This window comes from Phacochoerus africanus, chromosome 6, assembly GCF_016906955.1.
Source record: "Phacochoerus africanus isolate WHEZ1 chromosome 6, ROS_Pafr_v1, whole genome shotgun sequence".
NCBI classification, from domain to species: Eukaryota; Metazoa; Chordata; class Mammalia; order Artiodactyla; family Suidae; genus Phacochoerus; species Phacochoerus africanus.
The window spans coordinates 45,522,484-45,536,703 of record NC_062549.1 but is presented as its reverse complement, the minus strand read 5'-3'; the positions used below and the strand labels follow the sequence as shown (position 1 = coordinate 45,536,703).

General features: G+C 33.9%; 1 protein-coding gene across 2 annotated transcripts in view; it reads left to right on the top strand.

Moving 5' to 3' along the window:
* The window catches only part of LRRC69 (leucine rich repeat containing 69), a 90,565-nt gene that overhangs the window by 28,047 nt on the left and 48,298 nt on the right, over positions 1–14,220 (top strand). The window lies entirely within an intron of this gene.

Below are 14,220 nucleotides of genomic sequence, written 5' to 3'. Positions count from 1 at the left end.
CATTTTTAGCCCCAAGCAATGTTTTACACTGAAGATGACTCAAATACGAAAATAATTTTAATGCCCATGTTTTAGAAAAAATGTACAGCTTTTTATTATAGTAGATTATACATAACAAAGTTTATCAATTAAATCATTTTAAGTGTACAATTCTGTGGCACTATGTATATTTATGTTGTTGCACAATTGTCATCATCACCTATTTCTAGAAGTTTTCCATCTTTTCAACTGAAATTGTACTTGTTAAACGTTAACTCCCCATTACCCCTTCCCTCTGGCCCCTGGCAACCATCATTCTACTTCCTGTCTCTAAGAATTTGAGTACTCTAGAAACTTCATATAAACAGGATCACACAATATTTGTCCTTTTGTGACTGGCTTATTTCACTTAGCATAATTCTTCAAAATTCATCTCTGTTATAGCCTTTGTCAGAATTTCCCTCTTTTTATGGATGAATAATATTCCATTATATGTATGTTGCTGCATTTTATTTACTGATTCATCTGTGCATGGACCCTTAGGTTGGCTAATGAGGATAATGTTGCTGTGAATATGGATGTACAGATATCTGTTCAAGTCCCTGCCTTCACTTCTTTGGGGTATATACCCAACAGTGAAATTGCTAAGTCATATGGTAATTCTATGTCCTAATTTTTTTTAAAGAGTTACCAAATCGTTTTCCAAAAATGCAGTTTTGAATATGTAATAAGAATTGGATGTTGTTAATACTGAATTGGTAAATGCTGCAAGATTTTAGTCATACTGCATGTCTTAGTTCAACTCCTTTCTACCCCGTGCTGCCTTCTGTGACTGTGACAGCAGCCTTCTGGTGCTGCCTCTTCTCTGGTACCACTGTAGTTTGTACATACCACAAAGTGATATAATTCTTTTCAAGTCTGTCTTCCCATTAGACTGTAAGTTTCCAAAGAAAAGAAATACTCTTTTTCCTTTTATACCCACAGTGTCTTGGATTTCAATTGAATAAATATTTGTTAAACAAACAAAAATAGTGTTTTTTAGTAGTATTTTCTTTAGTAATATTGTGAATTTTATAGTGAACTTACAGTTTTGATAAAACACCATTACTTAGAGTAATTTTGACAGAATCTGAATAGTAGCATCTATTCAGAAGTTTCTGAAAACTTTGAAATAAGATATTCTGTGAACTCATCTGAGCATTGGTCCAACTGGTTGAAATTAATAAAATTTCCACATTTGATAGATAGGGGCAACTAATGGGGTAAATGATGAACATAAAGGATAGACGATTGACCCTAGATCATGTCATGATTACCAGAGAAAGAAAGTTTCAAAGTAATGGCAGTGAACTTTAAAAACAATTAGGCCATACTCTTTAGTAAGTAGAATAATATAGAAATGAACATAGACTTTGGGGCCACATCCACATGAGTTTAAAGTCCTAATTTTCTATGTAGTCTTTTAAATCTCTAACAACTTGCCCAACTTCTCCAAATTGCTGTTTTGTTATTTGTAAAATGGGTATATTAATACCACTAACTTCAAGAAGGTTAACTCTGATAATGATTATAAAGTGTTTTGTACACAGTTGGCATTCAAGAAATGGAAATGGAATGCTTGTATATTGTATATACAATATATACCAACAGTGAAATATTACTAATATATATGATTATAGTGATCATCTACTGTGTAATTAGCTTTAATAATAAGAGTTAACCTTGAGAAGTACATGGTTTAAAAGCTTATTTTATTGTAAACAATATATGTAAAGGTATATTATTCAAACATATATAAAAACAGAGAGAAGAGCAAAAGGAAACTCCATGTACCTACTGTAGTTTTAATGGAAAGATTTAAAAATGTGTTCTTTACCAGTGTCTTTAAATGGATTATTTTATTGCCTCACAGCATTTTTTTTTCTCTCTTTTTAAAAAATAGGGCTTTATTTAAGACTGCTCTTTTATGACCTGAAACTTGGTGTGCTCTTTGGAAAATGTAGTTGTTTCAGAGAACTGTATCTTTTATTCCCATGGCTTTTAAATATTTGAAACCGAATTTTCACAAGGATTTTTAATGTAAGAATGTACATTAAATGGAGATCTGCAGTAAGACAGTGGGACTATTATAATTATTTGTTCATTTATATTGATTCAAAAGTTTCTGGATTATTTACTAAGAAAAATGTTTCATAATCACATAGTGAATTAGCTGTTTTAGAAATGTATTGATTCTTTTATTACCATGTAGTCAGATCTAGAACACTAAGACTTCAATTTCATTCTTTAATTTTTTTTTTCTTGATTTAAACTTAAAACTTTTTTGAAAGTTGTATGAATTATACATTCTTCAAGCAACAAAGCAATACAGAATAATAATAAAAATTTCAAACAACAAAAGAATACAGAATAATAATAATAAAAGTCTCAGGAGTTCCCTTTGTGGCTCAATGGTTAACGAACCAAAGTAGGATCTATGAGGATGCAGGTTTGAAACCTGGCCTTGCTCAGTGGGTTAAGGATCCGGCCTTGCCGTGAGCTGTGGTGTAGGTCGCAGACATGACTCGGATCCCACGTTGCTGTGGCTGTGGCATAGGCTGGCAGCTGTAGCTCCATTGACCTCTAGCCTGGGATTTTTTTCATATGCCACTGGTGTGGCCCTAAAAAGAAAAAATAAACTGAAATAAAATAAAATTTTCTTTTTAAAGGAGTACCATCTAAGTATGTAAAAACGTTATTGGTAGTAGAAAGATCAATAGAGAGAAAGTAAAATTCTGGAGCTGTTTTCTTGATCTGATACATCACTACACAAATTTAAGAAATTCTCAGAACCTCAGATAAAATGATCTGATATCCAGTTCCTATCTAAGAGATGTCAAAATTATTCATTTTAATATTTTCCAGTGTCCTGTGCTTCTTGGATTAATAGGGATTATTAAGATTTTTTTTAAAGATAGCTGTTTTCTTTCCTCCCATTTAGCTCTCTTGTCTTCAAATAACCTTGTATAACTAGCATTTTTCTCATTATAGAAGTAACTAATTCCATAGAATTGTAGAAAATCCAGAAAATAAATATGTACAGAAAGAGCAAAGGTGCCTCAGGGTTTGCCTCCCAGAGAGGGTTTTATTTTTCAAGTATCTTATTTTTATTTGTGCACTTAAAAAATTGAAAGCATATTGCATAGGAAATGTGTATCTTGCTTTTTTATTTAACATTAGATTTTGAGCACTTTCCTTAAATGAAAGTTCTTCAAATATGTGATTTTTAATGACTAGGTGTCCTTCTACATTTTCTTATCATATGTTCATTTTTTCTTACATTTTAATTTATTGATTAATTAGATTTATTTAATTTATTTAATTAATTGTTCTTAGATTTTGAATGAATAAGCCTTTGAGGAAAAGGATGATCTGAAATAAAATGTTTTTAAAAAAATTATTCAGATATAGTTGATTTACAATGTTATGTCAATTTCTGCTGTACAGCAAACTGATTCAGTTACTCATATATATATATTTAATATTCTCTTCCATTATGGTTTATTACAGGATATTGAATATAGTTCCCTCTGCTATACCATAGGACCTTGTTGTTTATCCTTTTTTAAAAAAAATTTTATGGTCACATCCACAGTGTATGGATATTCCCTGGTTAGGGACTGAATCCAAACCATGGCTGTGATCTACACTGCAGCTGAGGCAACCCTGGGTCCTTTAGTCCACTGAGCTGGGCTGGGAGATTGAACTCTCACCTCTGCAGTGGTCTGAACTGCTGCAGTTGGATTCTTAACCCACTGAACCACAATAGTTTGCCTCTGCTAATCCTGAACTCCCAATACTTCCCTCCCCCAAATGTCCTTTATTTGTATCTCTTTTTGGGAGTGTAACAATTGAAACCTGGCCTGTGATGGAGAATGAACCACATGGAACCATCGCCAGTTGTTCAGATAGCGCAGGAAACAGTGATGCTTGGTTTATGTTTTCTGGTTCTGCTGTAATGAAGTACCACAAACTGGGCCTTAAAATAACATATCCTGTTTTCTTGTAAGGACATCACCCCTTGGATTAGGGCTAATCTCATACATTCTCGTTTTTACATCTATAAAGACTTTCTAAAAAGGTCACATTCTGGGGTTCTAGGTGGATGCACATTTGGGGGCATGCCAATAAACATTATATTTTGGGTAGAACATTGAGTTTTAATAACTCTTTTAGCACCCGTGTGATAGGTTTAACTCCCCAATGTGAGGCTTATATGACAATTCAATTCAATTAAGCTAAGCTCTCTTCTGCGTGTTGGGCATGAAGATTTGAAGAATTTCTGTTCTTAGGGAGCTCTCTGGGAAGGCAAGTAAACAAATACAGATGTTGTTTTATAGAACTTTGGGATTCAAGTTTGAAGAAAGCTTTAGAAATTGAAGTGGGCCTTAGAGAGATCATAAGAAAAATAGAAAGTTAGAAATTTAAAATTAGAAAAATTAAAGAAAATGGCATTAATTAGCTTGGAAAGAGAAGGGAGGTAAATAGGTGGTAATTTCATTGTTGAGTTCAAAATATGGAGGGAGAGAGTAACCAGCTGCCTTCATAACTTTAAATGATGGGGGAATACCCTGTATTGTTGTTATTTACTGCATAGGGGCTTTAGATTAGGCTATTACAGTGGGATTTCTAGGAAGAAAGGGTTATCAACCTCTCTCTAGATTCTAAAAGAAAGAGTAGAAAACTCAGTCTGAAGTAGTTATGATTCAGCCTTTTCTCTTTTCAAGGGAGAAGAGTAATTACTGAGTTTTTTAGTTATCTTGAAACAATCAAAAAAAATTTGTTTTAAATCTTCAAGAAAAGATCTTTCTCTGGCTCCTCTTTCCCTCCAGAGCTTGGTTATTTTTCAAACTACAATCAGTCGAAGAAAAAGTTGAGCTGACAAAAGTGAGAAAAATGTTCATGATCATCACCACGTAGCATAATATTTCTTTTTGATGTGAAGTTTATAACAAAATATCATATGTAAAATATTTTCAAATCTGACAAAACCCTTCATATTTCTGTAACACTTTTGATTAAACAGAATCTTCCATTAGCAATCTGTCTAATCGTCTGAACTATTATCACTACTTTTCAGACAGAAAAATGGCATTAAAAGTTATCTTTCTGAAGCAATACATTGCAATTATCTAGTAATTTTTAGATTTGCAAAGTAATTTTGTATAATATCAAACATATTTGATATTGAATAGCTCTTTGAAGAAGTAAGATTTGGTATCATTATCTCAGTTTGGAGCTGAGGCCGTTGAGGCTTCAGAGAAGTAATTTGCCATAACAGCAGTTGCCCTCAAACCTGAATGTGCATCAGAGTCTCCTGGAGGACTTGTTAACTCCAGGACTCTAATCTTGAGTTTCTGATTTAGTAGGTTGGAGAGCCCTAGAATTTGCATTTAATTTCTTAGTTGTTGCTGTTGCTGCAAGTCTGTGGACCACACTTGGAGTATAGAGCAGTAGTAGAGCTTGGGCTTGCACTCAAGATTTTTGCTGCAAGCTTATATTAGAATCTTGCCTCTTAGAGAAAAAAAGTACTGAGGAATCTATTTGTCTTGAGAGTGACAGGCAGGGGCAGTCGCTGTTATGCTACACAAATAAAGAAGACATTTTTTTTTTTTCATTTCATTGAGAGTTCTCCTGTGTCCTTGACTAAAATGATACTCAAGGAACATTCCTTGAACAGTAAAATTCTTGTGTAGCCTGGAAAATACTTGCCATAGAAACTAGGATTTTGGTAAGTGAACACAAGGAATGCCTATAACTCAGTTGGAAGCTGATTTTTATATGTTACTTAATCCTTCTGAGCAGCTCTGTGGATGTACTTGGTGCATATATACCATTGACATAACTTAAACGTTTATTCCTTGGCCAGTCTAAACATTGGAGAGGTTCTTAGCATGTGACTTGAAACACTAAATTTTATTTTAGAGAAAGTTTGGCAAGGTAAAATCCTTATCATCTAACTTCTCATTGTTTCTGAGTTTTGTCTTTGTAAAACTTCCTATTTACACTGGATCTAGAAGTGAAATTTCTGTTTAGCTAAAACATTTACAGGGACACATATAAATGTGACAACTTGTGAGAAAGCACTGTGTGGAGAATAGACATTAAAGAAATATGTAAGTCATAGGCAATGCTACATTTTCCAAAATTGCTGGTTTTTCATCAAATTTATATTAACATTCATTCTGTGCTGTCCATAAGCAGATTCTGTGTCAGAGATAAGAATCTTAAGTATTTGTATACCCTTAGGGTTTGTCAGCGCATAGTGGTTTTTGTTTTGTTTTTTTTTGATTTTTTGCTTTTTTATGGCTGTACCTGCAGCATATAGAAGTTTCCAGGCTAGGGACAGGCATGGCGACACTGGATCTGAGCCACATCTGTGATCTGTGCCACAGCTCGCAGCAATGCCAGATCCTTAACCCACTGAGCGAGGCCAGGGATCAAACCCACATCCTCACAGAGACAATGTTGTGTCCTTAACCCAATGAGCCACAACAGGAACTCCACATAATGTTTTTATAAGGAAAAAAGAACACAAGGAGAGAAAGCCTCTTGCAACGGTGTTGCCATGAGAAAAATCATGCTTGGACTATTTATGGGGGGAAATAGTTATAGCCCCTAGTCCATTTAATCAATACCCTGTTTTTTCCTTCAGGAAACTTCCGAGTTACCATAAATCAAATTTGAGAATACTGTGAGCACTTTTCATTTTACAATATGAGAAACACAGGAGAGGGAAAAAAATGTAAGCAACTCTCTCAGAAGCACAAATCTTTTCAATAGACGAGAAGATGTGAATCTGAGGTTCCCAAACAAAAACTAATTTACCTAGGCAACAATTTACCAGTTGTGTGATCCTGAGCACATAACTTGGTTTTTCCCTCTGTAAGTTGAAGATATTAAAAGCTTACATTGTAACATAATTGGGAAAGTATCTGACACAATAGTCAGAGCTTAGCAATATAGAATGAAAGAATGATTAAATGAGATAATGTAACTAAATCCTTTATTAAAGATTTGCACATAATAGATATTAAATGTTATTTTCTTTTTATTTTAAAGTTTAGGCTGAGCTACCTGCTGCTGAATCCATCCCAAATGCAGGGATGTCTTTTCACGCTTTCAAAGCCATGAGAGCGCCTGGATGATTCTAACTTGGAGTTTGCAGGGTGCCCACTGTTCTGTATGCAAGGGTATATAAGGGGGGATGCAGTCTCTGTTTTGGGTTAATTTCCTCTACAGACCCATTTACATTCTTCTGGCCTACCTTGGTTAATCAATAAAACATTACCAATAAATTATCTCCTTGAAAGAGGTCTTTTTTTTCCCCCCTCTGGATCTTCACCTCTGGATCTTTACCTTTCTGTCTCATGTTTTCCCCCTGCCTTTGGCTCACTTGGTTTCTGATCTTCACACTAGATTCACCTAAAAATAAGAGCCCTTGTTACTGAATTCCCTTTTTATTAGACCCTTTACTCAACTTGTTACCTATTGCTTACCTCAATGTCCTTTCTTTCTTTGAATATTTTAAAATTTAAATGACTTCTCTCTTTATAGACAATGCTGATTGACTTTGATCCATGCCAATGTAAGGATATCTTGCTATCCTGACGCTTGCTTGATATCTAGCATATAGACCCTGGCAAACTGTCACTCGTGGCTTCATATTTGTCTAATTTATAAAGCCTAAATATTTCACAGATGTTCCCAGTGCCTTTTTTTGTTTTACTTGCTTTGTGTGTTTAATCCAAAGTTGTGATGAAAGTCATTTTATTTTTGGATGATTCTCATCATTTCCAAATGATCTCTCCTGGCTTCAACAGAATTATTTCCGTATCTGAACAGTTAAACACAAATAAGTGCACGAAGGCATAGTGAGGCCATTTAGTTTTGGATTAAGATAAGTATTTTTGTGAAATTAACTGAACACTTGGAGAAAGGCTGTATCCAGTTTCAATATGTCTGTGAACAAAAATGTCCTTGAGTAGTCAAAACCCAAAAAAATTGTGGGAAAGGAACTTGGGAGAGTGAAATTGTGACGTTTACCTTGTACCAAATTTCTATCAAAAATTTTGAAACTCTTGCAAAATGATTAAAAATAGCCTAAAAGTATAAAATGACATGCTGAGAAATGTCCATAAAGTTGCAGATAAGAACATCTCCAAATATCTCCAAGTCTAGTGATTTGAAGTATGCACTTTGCTCAAGTAGCCATGAGACATTCCAGTTGTCCACCTCCATTCCTTTTGCTTTTCTGCCTCTTTTGAACATCAGCAACATTAGAGATCCTCTTTTTTCTTGTTCCATATCTATAGTTTACTTTTTGTCTCTGTTGAATATTAAAGAAAATGCTCTATCCTTGGAGCTCATTACATCCTCTCTGAAATTTGACCTTCATTTGAAAATACTATGTTTTTCTTGGGTGGTCAGTGCTGCCTACAGTGGCTCAACCTTATTAAGAGATATATGTTTAAAACAACATTCAGTGACCTTTAAAAAAGTGGGATACAAGCCAGCTTGTCTAATGAAAACCCCTTGTGGGCTCTGTGGTTTTATGTAAGTGATGTAAGCTTAACTAATATAGAATTAGTGAGTTCCAAAACTTGACTAAATGCTTTGCCTGTCACTACTTTTATGAGAATGAGATCATGTTTTCAGTTTCTTACATGGGGTGGGGTGGGCAAGGAGAAGGGTGTTAGATTATATGTGATTGCTTCTTTTGCCATTCTAAGTCTAAAATTTCCTGAGACAGACATTTTGAAATGAAAAACATAGGGAAGATCCACAAACTATTATAATGCATATGATGCATTGATGGTTTTGTTAAAACTCTGATTAAAAAATTGAGGTCTTAAAAAAATTTAAGAGGTGTAAATGTTTTTCCCTGTTTAGCTAAATTAAATAGTCTGGGTTCTGCCTTTCTACTTCTATATGTCCTCTGGAATTAAAGACAGGCTGGTTCTGGAAGGCTGTAAGTGCGTCAAAGGATCCTGTTCCACATTTATGGTGGCTGGTGAACACTATTTAGCTATCATTAGCTATCCTTGGAAATTTTTTGCTTCTAGTCAAATATATAAAGGAAGTGATTCAAGAGTTAAAAATGATGCTGCTTATCTTCAAAATAGAGATTCTAAAATGTAAGCTATACCCATTTCACTTGTTGAGAGGAAAGGAAGATAAGGTTATTTGCTCATCAAGTCAGAGAGAGCGGCTGTCTTTTCTGCTTTGTGATAAAAGAGAAGTTTAAGTGATTTCAAAATGAGGGCCAGTATTTTTCAAATAATAAACCTAATAAAAATGGGAAAAATTGTAAAGAAGGCTTTGACTGAAATCCAATAATGCAGCTTTTATGCATCCTGTTTAGGCATTGATTTTCATTTAGATAAGTCCTTTCTACACCCCCACCAACAATGTAAATGTAAGCTGTATGAAACCCTGGTTTTAGGGATTTACTATTTATTTCTCTATGGTTTTCCAGGCTATAATCCTTATAAAATATTTATTTATCAAATAGATTTTAGAGTACATAAGAATCAGCCTTGGTGCTTGTTAAAATTTTGTCCGGGCCCCATGCCAATATACTCTGAATGTGGCTATTGCTTTTTGTTCCAAAATTTAGTTTTCTTATATTAATTTAGCTATATCAGCTCAATTTTGATTCATATTTGCAGGATATATCTATTTTAATTCCTTTCAATCTTTTTATATCTTTAGGCTTAAGACATATTTTATATAAATGGTATCTTAATTTTTAAAAATCCTGTGTGATAGTTTTTTTTTTTTGTTTTTTTTTTTTGCTTTTTTGGGGCTGCACCTGTGGGATATAGAAGTTCTCAGGCTAGGGGCTGAACTGGAGCTGCAGCTGCCAGCCTAAGCCACAGCCACAGCAGTGCAGGATCTGAGCTGCATATGCAGCCTACCCCACAGCTCATGGCAGCTCTTGATCCTGAACCCACTGAACAAGGCCAAGGGATTGAACTTGCATCCTCGTGGATACTAGTGGGGTTTGTTACCCCTGAGCCACAATGGGAACTCAAGGTGTGAAAGTCTTTGTATGTAAATTGCAATATGATTTCATTTAAGTTTAATGTAATTGCTGATTTATATGGGGCCAAATTAATATTTTCCTATATATATTTAATTTGTTCCACTTGTTCTATATTTTTTCCCCTCTTTACTTCTTTTCTTTTGAACTGATTGGATATTTTTATGGATTCATTTTTAAAATCTGTGAAAGGAATTTTTGTACAACTTATTCTTTTAATTGACTACCTTAAAATAAAAAAATTCTACTTTATGAAAGTATATACATATATATATGTGGATATATATATCCACATATATATATGTGTGTGTGTGTTCGTATGTATGTATGTGTGTGTGTGTATATATATATATACTCACACACACATATATATATATATATATTTTTTTTTTTTTCTCTGCCTGCAGCCTATGTTCTATCCCAGGCCAGAGATCAAACTCACACCACAGCAGTGACCCAAGTCGCTTCAGTGAAAATGCTGGATCCTTAACCCACTGTGCCAATAGATGTGTGTTATTAATTGGTACTCTCCATTTTAGGCAATTCAAGAAATTTACAACACTTTTGTTTACCCACCTCCATTCTTTGATATTTTGTATGTATTACAATTCTTTCTGTATTTTAAAAGTTTATTTTATTTTTTTTTATTTTGTCTTTTTGCCTTTTCTAGGGCCGCTCTCGTGGCATATGGAAATTCCCAGGCTAGGGGTCTAATCAGAGCTGTAGCCGCCAGTCTATGCCACAGCCACAGCAAGGCCAGATCCGAGCCATGTCTGCGACCTACACCACAGCTCACAGCAATGCCGGATCCTTAACCCACTCAGCAAGGCCAGGGATTGAACTTGCAACCTCATGGTTCCTAGTCGGTTTTGTTAACCACTGAACCACGACGGTAACTCCAGTTTATTATTTTTAAAATATTACTATTATTATTTTACACAGATAAGATTCAGTTAGATTTATCTGCAGATTTAACATTTTTGTTGTTATTCGTTTTTTTCCTGAATCTTCAATCTTCCTTTTAGAGATTTTATATTTACCTTCAGCTCAAATAATATTCTTTAGCCCTTCCTTTAGAATGAGTCTGCTGGTGGTTTATTGTTCCTGTGGTGGTATGAGTTAAACTATCTTTATTTTAGCTTATTCTTGAAGATTAATTTTACTGGGTATAGAATTCTGAATTGACAGTATTATAGTTCACTACTTTCAAGATTTCACTTCACTATCTTCTATCTTCCATCATTGCTTTTGACAGGTATGCTGAAGTACAACAGTTGCTCCTCCTTAGGTAATCTGTTTTTCTTATCCTGGCAGCTTTAAAACTTTTTTCATTGTCTTTTATTCTACATTTCAAATATGATGTGTCTAGGTGTACATTGCATATTGCTTATCCTGCCTAGAATTTATTTGACTTCTTAAATATGATATTGATGTTATTTCATTATTTTTGGAAAAGTCTTAGTCATTGTCTTTTCTCATATTGCTCTGCCTTATTCTCTCCTTATTTCGTAATTCTAATTTCCTATATTATTCTTATTTTTTATTATTTTATTTTATTTTGTCCTTCTCTCTTTGTGTTTCTTCTTTTGTCTCTTTGTGCTTCATTCCAGATATTTATTCTTGATATATTTTATGGTTTAATAATTTACTCTCCACCTGTATCTAATGTGCTCTTAAATCCATCCATTAGGTTGTTTATTTAAATGTTACAACTTCTGGTTGGTTCTTTATCAAATTTACTATGATACTTTTTCTATTTTTCAGTTATCTACTAAAATTTTTATGCTTAGCTTTTATTTCCTGGAACATATTAAGTGTAGTTGTTTTGCTGTCTGAGTCAGATAGATCCAATATCAGAGAGTACTTTTGGGTTGATTTCTGTCATCTGTTGTTTGTGAAGTTTCATTTGTCTGTATCAGAGTTCTCCAGAGGGGCAGTATTCATCACAGTGCACCATCTTTTTTCAGATGCTTATTTAGATTTGATTACATCCTGGACATTGTATTTGAAAAGTTATTTTTGAAAATAACTTGAGAACTCAGATATGTAACTTCCTAGAGAAGTTTTCATTTGCTTTTCCCATGAAAAAGCAATATAATACATCCTTCCTAATATGGAGACATTAATAACATGGTACCGCTTTGGTCTATGTTTAGTGCATAAGAGTCACCCAGAAAATTCAAAGCTGGGCTTCTATCTGTTTGGGCCTGGATAATTACTGATTTACCTTTATTTCTATGTAAAAATCCCTTTCTCATCTCAATGTGGTAAAAGTGGTTTTAAATGTGAGACTCATTTCTTTGAATATCTGTCAGCTCCTAGATTTTGTTATTCTGATGTTCTTATTAGCTCTTTGGTGCCTTTGGATTGTTATGATCATTATACAACTACAGATGTGATAAATTCATTTGAGTAATTAAAAAAATACAAAAAAATCCTCTGATAAACCACAATGGAAAAGGATATGAAAAAGCCTATATATATATATGTATAACTGAATCACTTTGCTATACAGTAGAAATAAACACAACATTTAAATCAAAAAAAGAAGATTTAAAAAATATTTACTTTTATGTAAAATGTAATGGGAAGTTTTGTCTGAATTACTTTGTTGTCCATTACTTGAATTGGAAACTGTTGTTAGATTTTATTGCTACACTGAGAAAACTTTAGTGACTTCATTCTGAAAAACTTATATACCTTCCCTAATAGAAATGCATATCCTTTTCTTTAATAAACACTTACCTCTGCTCATTTCTAGCTCTCTTCTACAGATATCAAAATTTGAAGTAGCAAAGCACTTTACCTGGCTTAAACCATTCTCTTGGTGATGCATAGGTACTAGATCTGGCCCTCTGGTTAAGTGGTCTCCTTATTTCCTGCCTTTGTGAGGAAACAGACTTTCCTCTGATTTTGCTAGCTCATTGCTAGCTCTTCTGTATCATACAGTTACCAGTTCAAATACCAATGCTTCAGAAAAGCCTCGCCTCACTACCCAACAAAGTAGCCATCTCATCATTCTCTTAAACCAATTAAAAAATTTTTATGGCATGTAATATTGTTATAAATATATTTATTTGTTTACATGGTTATTAGTTGTCTTCATTCAGCCTCCATTCTTTCATTACCAATGGAATGTAGTTCCCATGAGAACAGGATGCTTGCCTGTTTTTCATTGTTATATTTCTTATAGCCTAGAGTAGTGCTTGGCAAATAGTTAAGCATACAATATGTATTTGTTGAATGAACAAATGACTGAATGGGATGATCTTATCTGTTGTTTGATCTTCCTACTCTTCATCTAATGCCCATAAATCACAAACATTGAGAAAGTCTCAAGAATCTTCTCTTTGTTGTGAGAACTTATCTCCATCTTGTCCCTACCTCCTCCAACTTCCACTTTATCTGGTTGGTCATATATTGCTTTCCTGCTCCATTTGTCCTCCAGAGAACTCTGTTCCTTAATCTTCCAGACTACTCTAAGATTAAGCTCTGTTTTGTAGCTACATCACATTTCCGTTAAAGTTCTATTTCCTTTTTAATTTTAAACTATAGTTAAAATTATAGAAACAATTTTTTTTTGCCTTGGATACCAGGAAGTTCAGAACAAAATTAAGAGATTGCAGTTTTAGAATTATCTTTTCTGTTTTTAAGCTCTAACTTTATTGACGTTAATGTATAAGTATCCTATTATAAACCTCCTAAAGTTCTTGGAAGACAATTGAGAATATATTGAGACAAACCAAAACAAAAATAAAAACTCAAGTATCCCAAAAGAATTTCAAAGCTCTTTATATAAAACTGCATGGTATTTCAGAATATTTTATTTGTCATCAGCAGTGAGGATAGGATGGAGGAGGATCGACTTTCTCATTATTCCTAGGATTTTTGTGAAGTGAGGATCAAATAAATTTATTAAAAACTGCCTACTACTCCATAAATTTAGCTTTCTCTTTTTCCCGTGAGTGCAAGTAGGCAGAAAATCACACTGTAGTGAGCAGAGAAGGTATAATGGTGATAGGTATAGTGATTAGTGACAGTAAATACAGGAAGTTTTAGAACATAATGACAGGGGAGAAAAAATCTCTTCTCTCTCAAGAAGACAACCACCCAGAGGTGTCAGAGAACTAGGTTCAGAAGGCGCAAAGTTTATTCTT